General features: G+C 47.9%; 1 long non-coding RNA gene and 1 other non-coding gene across 2 annotated transcripts in view; both read right to left on the reverse strand.

Moving 5' to 3' along the window:
* Positions 1-3,802: 3,802 nt before the first annotated feature.
* Positions 3,803-3,875, reverse strand: TRNAG-UCC (transfer RNA glycine (anticodon UCC)). Its single transcript has one exon. It is a non-coding gene; the product is annotated as a tRNA-Gly (tRNA).
* A 2,658-nt stretch (positions 3,876-6,533) lies between these two features.
* The window catches only part of LOC145514781 (uncharacterized), a 30,117-nt gene continuing 23,166 nt past the window's right edge, over positions 6,534-13,484 (reverse strand). Inside the window, exon 6 of the long non-coding RNA XR_014060455.1 lies at positions 6,534-8,419. This is a non-coding gene — a long non-coding RNA (uncharacterized LOC145514781). The remainder of the gene's footprint in view (positions 8,420-13,484) is intronic.

Raw genomic sequence — 13,484 nt, forward strand, 5'->3', positions numbered from 1 at the left:
ATTTAAAAAGAATAGGTTGATAAGTGTTGATGAAGGTCTACACCCAGGTAACCACCACCCTAATCAAGACACCAATATAGAACATTCTCACAACCCAAACAAAGCTTCTTCTGCTCCTCTGCTGTTGATCCCAGCCACCCACCTGCTGGCCTAGACATCCCCCCATCTGCCTTATGTCACTATAGATAGTTTCACCCCTTCTTGAACTTCATATAAATAGAGTCAAAAGATACATCCTCCTTTGGGTCTGACCTCTGACGCACCATAACACTTTTGGTGATCCATCTGTGTTGGTGCATGTATTGTGGTCTGTTCCTTTCGTGGCTGACTAATCTATCCATTACACGGCTGCAACACTTACGGGTAAATACTGTTGTCCTCTTTCTGCTCTCTTCCCACCCCCCAAGCCCAAATTTTCTACAATGAACATGTATTGATTTGTTTTACTTTTGAAAAAAGAAGACAAATGCCATTTATTTTTTTAAAAATTCACAGGGACTTTATGAAAAGCCCGAATGCCAGGCTGCTGCTGACGCGTGGAAATGGATGCCTGGTACAGCCGCACAGAGGTTTGAAGGCCACGGATCATATTTTTAAAAATAAAAACCACTGTGTTTTTCAGATTAATTGCGTCTCTCTCCCACACCAGCCTTTGCGGTGAGCTGCTCAAATTGACCAATTTAAATGTGACCTCACTTCTTTCCCCTCCATCCGCTCTGAGTCAGTTGCTAAGAAGCAAGGAAAGGAAGTATGGGGGGGTGTGTTAATATGTGTGGAGTATGTGTGGCTCTTCCAAAACCTAGCCACACCCCCTTTCACCAGCTGAGACATGATCAAGGGTCTGTCCAGGATCCCAGAGCAGCAGAACAGGAGGATGGAATCCAGGGGCTCCAGGAGGGATGGGAAGGAGGCTGAAAGGACAAACTTTGGATTTGGATCCCAGCTGTCCACCTGACTTAGCTGGGTGAAACTACCTGAGCCTCTTAACTTCTCAGAAGCCTCAGTCTCTCCATCTGTGAAACAGAGATCCAATCTGATAGTCACAATCAAGCAAATGAGACAATGCATGTAAAGTGCTCAGAACAAGGTTTAGGAAGAAGTGCCCAATGCATGGTAGGGAAGCCAGGTTGCTCAACTCCTGGTTCCTTCTTTCTTCAGCCACAGCATGAAACTGAAACTGCAGTCGGCCTGGGCTGAAGGGAGAAGAGCGGACGTTTTCTTGTAGCTCTGGTGAGCAGACCCTCACAGATTCAGAGAAACGAGGGGAGGGCAGGCTGCAGCATCGAGGTGTTCGCCGAGCCCCCAGCTGCAAACGAGACCAATCAGAGTAGCTTCAAAAAGAGTGGAAATGGCTTAGAAGGAATCAAGGGTGTCTCACGGGACCCCCGAGGGCATAAAGGTAGGCAGGTCTCAGAAACGGCCAGAAACCAGGGGCTTTCTCTCGGCTCTGTGTGCCTGCTTCTCTCTGCATCTTCAGTCCCCACATCCAGACTTTCTCTGCTGTGTTTCTTCAGCCTGTCAGAAGGGGACCCCTCGAGAGACCCGCCGAGATCAACTATCTAGGAGCTCTTTCTTTCTATCTTTTAAATTATGAAAACATGATAACACATTTACAGGAGACTTGAAAAATTATATATACAACGTTACATATAGTTACTGGGAGTTCTTTCTTTGGCCCAGTTCTAAGGGAAGAATTTAGTTGCTCAAGTGGCCCAGATGCCCACCCCAGCCAGTGTCTGAGCTAAGCTGTCCGAATATGGTTGCTGGCGACCACTCCTTAGAGGTGAGAAGGATGGTCAGGTGGGTCATTGTGAGCTGGACAGTTCCCCAAGAAATGTCTTATCCCAAATAATAACCACTTCTTTCATTGTGTTCCCCAACCTTGTGCATTTATTTTATTAACAATAGCAAATACCTACATATGTCTTACTATGTGCCAGCCACTGGTGTAAGCACTTTGCCTGTGTTGGCTCTTTTAAATTAATCCTCATGAAATTGCAGTGGGGTTTATTGTATCCATTGTATGGATGAGGAAGTTGAGGAGTAGGGAGGTTCATTAACTTGCCCAAGGTCACACTTGAACCTGGTCAATTTAGTACTAGACTCCCTCTCTTAGCCACCCTGCCATGTTGCCTATTTTGTTTGTTTTAAATATTTATTTACTTACTCATCTGTGTCGGGTCTTAGTTGTGGCACTCAGATCTTCGCTGTTGAGTGCGAAATCTTACAGGACGCGGGATCTTTAGTTGCAGCGTGTGAACTCTTAGTTGTGGCATGTGGGATCTAGTTCCCTGACCAGGGATCAAGCCCGGGCCCTTGGCACTGAGAGTGTGGAGTCTTAGTCTCTGGACCTCCAGTGAAGTCCCTGCCTATTTTATTTTTCTGGGTCATGCTTCATGGCATGCAAGATCTTAGTTCCCCGACCCGAGCTCTTGGCAGCGAGGGCCTGGACTTCTAACCACTGGACTGCCAGGGAATTCCCAACGCTGCCTGTTTTAGCCCCAGTTATGCTTGTCATAATTTTGCTGTTAGCCCACGTTTCTCAAAAAGAGAAAAAAAGACGAGGAAGGGAATGAATGCCATCTCTGACGTCTCACAAAACCTCTTATATTCGACAGTGGAAAACACTGGAACTCAGCCGGCCATCCTGTTTCATTCTGAACTGGGCAGGGGCAGGGGGGGTGGGCAGGCATGACAGCATTGTCACTGCCTCTCCACGCCACCCTGTAACACCTTCCTGGCCTGGACCACCTAGGGCAGGACTTACAGCTTCTTTACCTGCATGCAACGGGTGTTCAATAAGGTGGCTGTTGCTGAGAAAACGTGTTCTCCACTTTACAGTTTTCAAAGCACTTCCAAAGACAGGCAAAGAGATGAGCTAGCGTACTGTTCTGTGACACCTCAAGGAAGGAGAGTCTTCGGAAAGGACATATACGTCAGAACCCAGCCAGCACAGAACAGCCAGGCCCCAGGAGGAACAGGAGTCGAGGCAGGGTCTGCACAAAGCCTCCTCTCTCCTGTCTTTTGTCCTGATCTCTCAGGAATTCTGTTCCAGTGCCTCATGGGACTCCGGCTGCCTCTGCTGTGTGTCTGGCATTGGGCCCAAAATGGCCAACTCAGTGCAGTCTCCAGGGCTAAGGGGGCACCGCTTCTAGTTTTCCACCACCTCATGTCCAGGTAACGCATCCAAGGGACCTAGCTAGGCTTTATCCAGACAGGCCCCCTGAGTCTCTGGTTCTAGGCCCCAGACTCAAAGAAGGAAAGTAACCTGCCCCAGGTCTCCCAGAGAGGAGGCCACTAACCCAAGATTCTGGCCCGTCGCCACCCAAACCCCTGTCCGAGGGTGCTGTCACAGAGCACCGTGAACTGGGCAGCTTACAGAGCGGAGACATCTCTCACAGCTCTGGAGGCTCAGCATGGCTGCTGTCGTCTGAGGGCCGAAGAAAGTGTCTGTTCTGCATCTGTCTCACTTCCGAGGGCTTGCTGGCCATCTCTGGCTTGCACACAGTGGCATCTCCCCAAGCTCTCCTTCAAGTTCAAGGAGAACTTCAATCCTGCCTACGTGTTCCTGTGCCCCCAACTTCCCCTTTTTATTTATAAGGACACAGTCTTACTGGGTAAGGGGCTCTCCCTACTCCAGCATGACCGCATTTCAACTTACTACATCTGCAACAACCCTATTTCCAAGTACAGTGACAGTCTATTTGGAGGTACTGGGGGCTAGGACTTGGACATGTTTGTTTGTTTTTTTCCTTTCTTTCTTCTTTTTTTTTGGCTGTGAGTGTGGCATGTGGCATCTTAGATCCCCAACCAGGGATCGAACCCGGGCCCCTGGCAGTGGAAGTGCAGAGTCCTATCCACTGGACCATCAGGGAATCCCTTCTTGGCCATCTTTTTTGAGGGGCACAATTTGACCCATCACAAAGCCCAAAGCGGGCCGTATTAAGTGCTACTCCGTTCTGCCCTAGCCTCACTCCTGGCTCCTGCAGCCCCAGAGGGCATTGCTCATCCTGTTTTCCCTGGAATGGGCATGGACATAAGTCTGCCCTCCTGTACTCAAGCTCACATGGGAGTAGTCCCCGGGAGCTGCCGTGATTCAGGAGGACCCACTGGGGCACCTTGGGTGGGGCACGACTCAACTCTGGGTGAGGCACTTAGGGAGCCTGTGTTCAGGCTCCATGGTCTGAGCTTCTCCACCATCCACACCAGTGTCATCAGGCAATTTCAGAGGCACTAGACCTGACTAGCACTAGACCTAGCTCACAATAGGCTAATGAATTTCATTAGCATGGATGACAATGACCCACACAGCAAGTTGGCTAGCGTGACCTCTGGCCTTGTGGTTTCACAATGGTGGTGGTTGACAGGTGGCTGGGTCCTGGGCCAGGGATTCAGGCAAGTGGTTTATTTCTATATTTATTCACTTTTCTGTTTGGTTTGGCTAAAAACATTCAGCAGGTTTTCCTTGGAGGTGAATTAGCCAAATCTACTCCAAGGATTAACTGCTTTTCAGAAGTCTGGGATCTGGGTTCAGGAAAAGCCGGCTGGGCCCGTATCCTTAGCCTTGATGGGCATCACCAGTCCTTTGTGGAATGCCACCTCAGATCACAGGCCAGGAAGGGCAGGGTGAGGAATGGGGGAATCCAGGATGGTGTGCACTACAGCCTGAGCTCACTTGGTACTTTGACTTGGTGACTCACAGTTTTGAGCCTTGGACTTGGTGTTTACCTTCTTGAAAGGACAAGTGCCAAAGGAGTCACCAACACATCCAGATCCCAGCAGCTGTGACCCCCGCCTTCACCCTAGGGAGCAGTCAGTGAGATGGGATACTGGCCTTGCCTGAGCGAAAAGAAACCCCTAGGGGGCTTCTGGTTCACCCCTCCTATTTTGCAGGTGGGGGAAACTGAGGTTCAGGGAAGGGAGGGAGCATGACCCAGTACCACACAGGTGATGGGGGGGGGGGACAAATCCTGGCTCAGAGCTCCTGACCCCTCCTCCTAGAGCTCCCTATCGCCAGTCTCCTGCTTTTCTTCTCCAGCGGCTCATGGAGGATGCCGGTTCCTGTGTATTTCTCATCTGTCTGCTTGGTGTCGGAGTTTGTGGAGTCAGATCCCGGAGTTTGTGGAGTCAGATCCCGGAGTTTGTGGAGTCAGATCCCCAGAGAAGCTCATCTTCCTCTTTTCCATCTGCCCCAGCCCCTCGAAACCAAGCTGTGTGCTCCCTTTCCGTCCTAATGATGTGTACTGTTGCTTCCACACTCTCCGGGGATTTCTGCAGCTCTTCACACTTTGCAGCCTTTCCTCTGGGCCTCCCTCTTGGTGTCACTGCCCTCAGCCCAGGGGAAGGGGCCAATCCAGATTGCTGGACCCCAGACTGCCCCCCTCCAGGGGCATTTCCCTTGAGCCCCACCGGCTCTGCTTCCCAACTGCACATTCCCTCCTTCTGCCATCTTCCACTGCCCAATGCTGGCGGTCCTCCTGAGGGCCGAGGGGATAGGGTGACCCCAGCAGACAAAGTGAAGATAGACCCCCTCTTGTGGCTACAAACCAATGTAGCTTTGAAAAGTCTAGCAGCCAAGGGACGTTTTTAAAACTTTTTTTTTTTTTTTTTATAAAAAGGATGTATTTTCATTGGGAAAAACCAGAAGATACAGATAAAGAACAAAACAGTTATTAATGAATATTAATTAGGTAGCTACCACATTTTAAGCACTAAGCACACATTAGCGCATCTAATCTTCAAATGAGAAATTCTACACGATAAATGATACGATTTCTTCAACAGATAAATGGCAAGGAAAAAACATGAGAGCAAGGATAGTGTTTAGGTTAAAAGACTTAAAAGCACTACTGACTACAGAGAGACAGGGAGATGGGTGAGCACGAGGCAGTAACACGTCAGTGGTTGAATGTGGGGGTCATGCACGCGCTCACTGTAAAATCCTTTTGCCTTCACTGGACATTTAAAAACTGTCCAGTTAAAACTCTGGGGAAATGGATACATCAAGAAAGTGTAATATGTGGATCTTGTGGATCCTGATTCAAGCAAATCAAATTTAAAAAGCGTTCACAGGACAATCGAGGATGATTATACACTGATTAGATATTAGATAATTTTTTTTTAATTTTCTTATTTTTAAAACAAATTTTTGGCCATGCCACACAGCATGTGGGATCTCAGGTTCCTGACCAGGGATGGAACCTGTGCCCCCTGCAGTGGAAGCATGGAGCCCTAACCTGGACCCCCAAAGTCCCTACACCTAAAATTTTTTAAAAAATCAATTTCTTAAATTACCTAGGGACTTCCCTGGCAGTCCAGTGGTTAAGACTCCGAGCTTCTACTGTAAGGAGCATGGTTTCCTGTCTTGTTTGGGGAACTAAAGTCTTGCATTCTGTGTGGTATGACCAAAAAATTAAGCACAAAAAAAATATTTAGGTGTGATAATGGTATTGTGGTGATTTTTTTTAAAAAAGTCTCGTTGTTTGGGATTTGCTTTAAAATAACCAGCAGGAGAAGAGGTGGGGAGGCAGAAATGAAACAAAATTGGCAATTTATTGCTAACTCTTGATTCTTGGGTAGTGGAGTTCACTAAACTATTTCTTCTTCTTTGGTGAAGGCTTGAACATTCCCACAATAAAGCATTAAAAAGAAAAAAAAATTCTTATTTTGCATCTGAGAAAACCAAACTGAGGTTTAGAATTGAGATTAAGGAAAAAAATTCCTACTTGCCATCCTATTACCCATTCTTCACACCTTGGTGAATATCCTGCCAGACCTTCTGGGTATATAAAAGGATAGTACGTGACTTAAAATACCTGGATATATACTGCCTGAGTCCATCGTGGGCAACATGAATCCCGTCAGCGTTGTCCACAGGCGTCTCTTTCTGACGTGGAACTCCGGAAAAGGAACTCACCCCTGTGGAGGGCCTGCTCAGCTAAGCACTCCCGCCTGGGCCATTCAGAGGACACTCATGCTTTATCATCAGTCATGTGACTGTCCCTGTTCCTACTGACAAGGAAACAAACTCAGAAAGGAGAGGCAGCTTGTGCAAGGTCACAGACCTAATAACTGAGAGGAAATCCATGCCCGTATTTGATGATGTGACTTGGTGAAGGTCTGCCGCCTGCCCCTGCTGCCCGGAGCCTCCCACGGGGCAGAGGACCCTCACCGCCACACAGCTTCTGAGCAAGAGAAATAAAGCCAGATGGATAAAAGAAGGCACAGAGAGGCGTGGCTGGGACTTGAACACCCCCTCCCCCCAGCCAGTCAGCTACTGTACTAGGCATCCTTTCCCTAAAAAAACTGTGGTGAAATACACATGGTGTATTCCATCTTAACCACCTGTCACATGCACAAAGCCCCCCAGTGTTGTGTTTGTCATTGTGACACAACCATCACCACCATCCATGTACAGAACTTTGTAACTTCCCAAATTAAACACTAACTCCCCTCCCCTTCCTACCAGCCCCAGCAACCACATTCTGCTTTCTGTTTCTATGAATAATCTGACTGCTCCAGGTCCCTCATATCAGGGGATTATATAGTATTGGTCCTTTGCGTTTGGCTCACTTCATTTAGAATAACATCCTTGAGGTTCATCCATGATGTAACGTGTGTCAGAATTTCCTACCTCTTTAAGGCTGAATATTCCACTGCATGGATAGACCACACTTGGTTCATCCATTTATTTGGGGATAATGGACATTTGGGTTCTTTCCACCTTCTGACTATTGGGAACAATGCTGCTATGAACACAGACAGATGGACACACATCTCTCTGAATCCCTGTTTTTCTTTACAGGTAGATGCCCAGAAGTAGGATTTCTGGATGATAGGGCAATTCTATTTTTCTAGGCACTTCTCTGAACCAATTTTTATGCTGTATTTTTCACCTAATCAGGCACCCTTCCGTGTTGCCATGTTTTTCTGATTTTGGTGGCCGGTCATGGGTCCCAGGAAGGTTAGGAGGTTCCTGCAGATTTCATCAGGCTGCTCTCCTCCTGAAGCCTCCTTCCTGGCTCAGCCTGGTCCACCAGAGAAAACTTATCCTTCATGGCTTCCTCTCAAGGATTCAGACCAGCTTATCACACCCAAGACTTCCCTAGGTGTCCACTTCCTTACTGACATTATGTGACCCTCCGGGTCATCACAAGTGGAACATCCCCCTCACTAGGGAGGCGGCAACCATCCCCTCTTATCCTGCTCATTCCTTTCCCCAGCTGCTTCTAAGTCTCTCAGTTAGTCTGGGTGACGAACAAGTGTTATTGAAGTAATTAAGTAATTACCTCCTCTCCTGGGGGTTACGTCCAACTTTTCAGTATTATCAACAAGGCAACAACAAGAAGATGTTTTCTCTCATGCTATTGAGTCAGTTCCTTAAGACACATTTCCAGAAGTGGGATAACTCATCACTGGCCTGAGGGGTCGGGGAGGAACAAAAGAAAAATGGCAGACCGGGCTCCCAGATCACCCAGCAAGGCAGCCATAAGGCAGTGCACGCCAGTGAGAGAGCGACTGCTGAAGGAGGACCACTTCTGCTGCCCCAGTGAGTACACTCTTCGCACTACAGATAAGACCTACAGTGGGCTGAATGGTGGCCCCCAAAAGCCATGTCCACTTAGAACTTGTGGATATGACCTGACTTTCAAAAAGGTTTTGGCAAACGTAATACAGGATCTCAGGGTGACATCCTCGCAGATTAGGGTGGGCCCTAAATCCACTGACAATGCTTAGGAGAGAAGGGGAAACTGACACAGACGTGGAGGAGGAGACCATGTGAGATGAAGCAGAAACTGGACTGACCCATCCACAGGCCGCAGAGTGCCAAGAACCGCCAAAGACCACAAGAAGCTCAGAGAGCGGCCTGGGGCAGATTCTCTCTTGCAGCTTCCAGAAGGAATCAACACTTCTGATGCCATGACTTCAGACTCCTGGCCTCCAGAGCTATGAGAGGAAAACCTGTCTGTCATTTCAAGGCACTGAATTTGCAGTCATTTGTTATGGCCACCCCAGGAAACTAGTATCCATCTCTGCAGCCCCTTGCAGCAGGGCACAGCCATAGCTCCGGGCTCCAGCTTGGCTCCTCCTGGGAGCATGCGCAGACGGCCCTGCTCTGAGCACTGAGCCCTTCAGAGGAAAATCCTGGTGTGCCATGGATGTGGACATCAGGGGTCAGGATGCTGGAGCCTCGGCCCACCAGGGAAACCAGCTGGGATGAGTTCAGCCATCAGCAATCCAATGGGAAAAACAAAATTAGATTTTTTTGTCCATCCATCACAAATAAAGCCCAGGTTGACCAAGGCCAGAATGTGAGAAACAAAGCTTGAAATTATTTAAGACAGAAAATATAAGACAGTATTTCCATGATGGTGATATAGGGGAAGATTTCTTAAACAGGATAAACCTTGGTGCTTGAAGCATTTGGCTACATAGAGATGATTAAAAATAAAAAAACCCTCTGTGCACCAAACGAGACCATAAATGAGTGTAAAGATGAGCCAGAAACCAGCTGAAAAGCTGTGCAGTGCAAGGTAGTATCCAGGATCTACAAACAAGTCCTATAAATCAGTTTGGAAGACACTCTTAACTCCAGCTACAAAAAATGGGCCAAGGTATGAATGGGGGATTCACCAAAGTAGACATGTAACACATGAAAAGAGGGGACAAATTATATGGCATTGACATGTGCCTTATCAGACTGGCAGAAGATGAAAAATTCTGACAATGTCAGTAGCTGAGAACCCTGAGAAGCAGGAAGGTCTATGTGCTGCTGGCAAGCCTGTGTGGGTACAAGCAGGGTGGAAAGCCACTGCTCCACTGGTGTCATAGGGTGAACTGTGCCCCAGCCTAGATTCACATGTTGGAGTCCCAACGCCCGTACCTCAGAATGTGATGGTGTTTGGAGATCATTCTTTAAAAAGGTAATTAAGTTAAAATGAGGTCCCTCATCCAACAGGAATAGTATCCTTATAAAAAGGGGGAAATTTGGACATAGAGACAGAAAAGCACAGAAAGTGGCAGGAAGATTCATGGAGAATGCCATGTACAAGGCCAGGGGTGCCTGAGACCACCAGGAGCTGGGAGAAAGGGCCTGGAGTAGATTCTCGCCACTAGCCCTCAGGAGGAACCAACCTTGCCGACACCTTCATCTGAGACTTCTGGCCTCCAGAGCTGTGAGAGAATATATCTCTGTTGTTTAAGCCACCCAGCCTGTGATATTGCATTATGGTAGCCCTGGTAACAGAGAAGGCAATGGCACCCCACTCCAGTACTCTTGCCTGGAAAAACCCATGGACAGAGGAGCCTGGTAGGCTGCAGTCCGTGGGGTCGCTAAGAGTCGGACGCGACTGAACGACTTCACTTTCACTTTTCACTTTTGTGCATTGGAGAAGGAAATGGCAACCCACTCCAGTGTTCTTGCCTGGAGAATCCCAGGGACGGGGGAGCCTGGTGGGCTGCCGTCTATGGGGTCACACAAAGTGGACACGACTGAAGCGACTTAGCAGCAGCAGCAGCAGCCCTAGGAAACCAATACCGTTCAGTTCAGTTCAGTCACTCAGTTGTGTCCGAGTCTTTGCAACTCCATGGACTGCAGCACCCCATGCCTCCCTGTCCATCACCAACTCCTGGAGCTTGCTCAAATTCATGTCCATTGAGTCAGTGATGCCATCCACCCATTTCATCCTCTGTCATCCCCTTCTTCTCCTGCCCTCATTCCTTCCCAGCATTAGGGTCTTTTCCAATGAGTCAGTTCTTCACATCAGGTGGCCAAAATATTGGAGCTTCAGCTTTGGCATCAGTTCTCCCAATGAATACTCAGGAGTGATTTCCTTTAGGATTAACTGGTTTGATATCCTTGCAGTCCAACGGACTCTCAAGAGTCTTCTCCAAAACCACAATTTGAAAACATCAATTCTTCAGTGCTCAGTCTTCTTCATGGTCCAACTCTCACTCCGTACACAACTACTGGAAAAACCACAGCTTTGACTCTACAGACTTTTGTCAGCAAAGCAATGTCTCTGCTTTTTAATATGTTGTCTAGGTTGGTCATAGCTTTTCTTCTAAGGAGCAAGTGTCTTTTAATTTCATGGCTGCAATCATCATCTGCAGTGATTTTGGAGCCCCCCAAAAATAAAGTCTCTCACTGTTTCCATTGTTTCCTCATCTATTTGCCATGAAGTAATGGGACCATATGCCATGATCTTAGTTTTTTGAATGTTGAGTTTTAAGCCAGCTTTTTCACTCTCCTCTTTCACTTTCATCAAGAGGCTTTTCAGTTCCTCTTCACTTTCCGCCATAAGGGTGGTGTCATCTGCATATCTGAGGTTATTGATACTTCTCCCGGCAATCCTGATTCCAGCGTGTGCTTCATCCAGCCCAGCATTTCGCATGATGTGCTCTGCATACAAGTTAAATAAACACGGTGACAACACACATACTTGAGGTACTCCTTTCCCAATTTGGAACCAGTCCGTTGTTCCATGGCCGGTTCTAACTGTTGCTTCTTGACCTGCATACAGGTTCTCAGGAGGCAGGTAAAGTGGTCTGGTATGCCCATCTCTTGAAGAATTTTCCACAGTTTGTTGTGATCCACACAGTCAAAGGTTTTGGCGTAGTCAATGAAGCAGAAGTAGATGTTTTTCTGGAACTCTCTTGCTTTTTCAATGATCCAGCGGATGTTGACAATTTGATCTCTGGTTCCTCTGCCTTTTCTAAATCCAGCTTGAACATCTGGAAGTTCTCCATTCACGTACTGTTGAAGTCTCACTTGGAGAATTTCGAGCATTACTTTGCTAGTGTGTGAGATGAGCGCAATTGTGTGGTAGTTTGAACATTCTTTGGCATTGCCTTTCTTTGGGATTGGAATGAAAACTGACGTTTTCTAGTCCTGTGGCCACTGCTGAGTTTTCCAAATTTGCTGGCATATTGCCGCCAACCAAAAAATGGCTCATTAATTGTGGGACACCTACCCGATGAAATCCTATATGAAATGAAAACCAGTCAGCACCAACTAGCTGCAGAGTGAAATGGATGGCATCACACCATTTACATACAGTTGGGAAATATACAAAATGCTAGATCTAGTTTTTGCAAGCATAAACAAACACCAACAGTATGAAAACAGGCATAGGAAGAGAAATTACAGACAGTGGAGACACATCTCCGGGAGGGAAGAGGAAACCTGGATACAAAAGGGCCCCCTGAAGACGGGAGCTTCAGTCACATCCGGAGTATTTCTTTACAAGGATGGAGAGAAATCAGGTAAGACTCATGCATTCAATGAATGCTGAGTGCCCACTAGGTGAGGGGCAGGGGTGGGACTCATGCAAAACTACACCCAAGAGTCTGGGGAAATGCTTCCTGATTCACACCCTTCTCTGGCATCCACCCCCACCTTCTCCCCAGCAGACAGCACAACACACAAGGTGAGCTTCAGAAGGCGGCTTCTTACCCACATCTGTGAGCGTGCATGCACGCAGACACACAGACTTCAAAAGGTACAAAACAACATAGCAATTTTCTCTATTTTTTTTTTTATAAAGAAACAGAAAAATTCAGATCCATCTTTCACAGGATGATAAGAGGAAAGAAAAGAACAAAAATATACCAAGAAAAAAGCTACCAGCAAGACAAGAGAAACCCAGTTTCCAGCGGGAAAAGGTATGCAAATCCCAAAGCCATAAACCCACAAAGGCCCAGGAGGAAATTCAAACAGGAAACAAATGTATGGAAAATGGTTAACCTCAGGAGCGGCCGGAACCCCCACTCCCACCCCCCACCCCTGCACACATGGGGGAGGGGGTTGAGGGGACTCCTGGGGGCTGAGGTAGGTCTTGGGGTTCCTACCCACTGGCTTCACAAATGACAGGGAGCAAACGACCTTCAGAGAGGCCAGGTGTCTACAGTGAGAGGTGGGGAGCAGGCCCAAGAAGGTGGTGGACACTAGGCCATGTAGGGGAGGCGGGGGGCTCCCCAGAGACTGTCTCAAGCACAGATGACTTGTGGGTGTCTCAGCCGCAGCAGAGTAACTGGCACAGAAACAATGAAAGCAACACTTTATTCTATTTCCAGTTTTTTAAAAACACCCAGTCCTGGGAATATGGGCACCAGGAAAAGCAGAGCTCCTGGGCACACAGGATCTGAACCATCCATGAATCACGCACAGTGGCACTCAGTGGGTGCCCGTCAGCTCTGGGAACCCGGGGGGCTCGTGCATTCAATCAACTGGTTTCCTACTTACAGCAAGTCTCTGCAGGGCCCTGGCAAGATCCGACCATCACCGGACTGACCAACCTGTCTGGGATTGCCTGGGACTTGCCTGACTCCAGCACTGAAAGTCTCACATCCTGGAAAAACTGGGACAGTTGGGTCACCCTACGCTTTCAAGGTGAGAAAATCTGATCAGAGAGGTGGTCAGACCAAGGCCCAATTGCCAAGACAGGGTTCAAAGAATTCACAGCAGCACAGAGAAATAAAGGGCA

Source organism: Giraffa tippelskirchi, chromosome 7 (genome assembly GCF_054371585.1).
Source record: "Giraffa tippelskirchi isolate mGirTip1 chromosome 7, T2T-mGirTip1v1.2.pri, whole genome shotgun sequence".
Classification (NCBI taxonomy): Eukaryota; Metazoa; Chordata; class Mammalia; order Artiodactyla; family Giraffidae; genus Giraffa; species Giraffa tippelskirchi.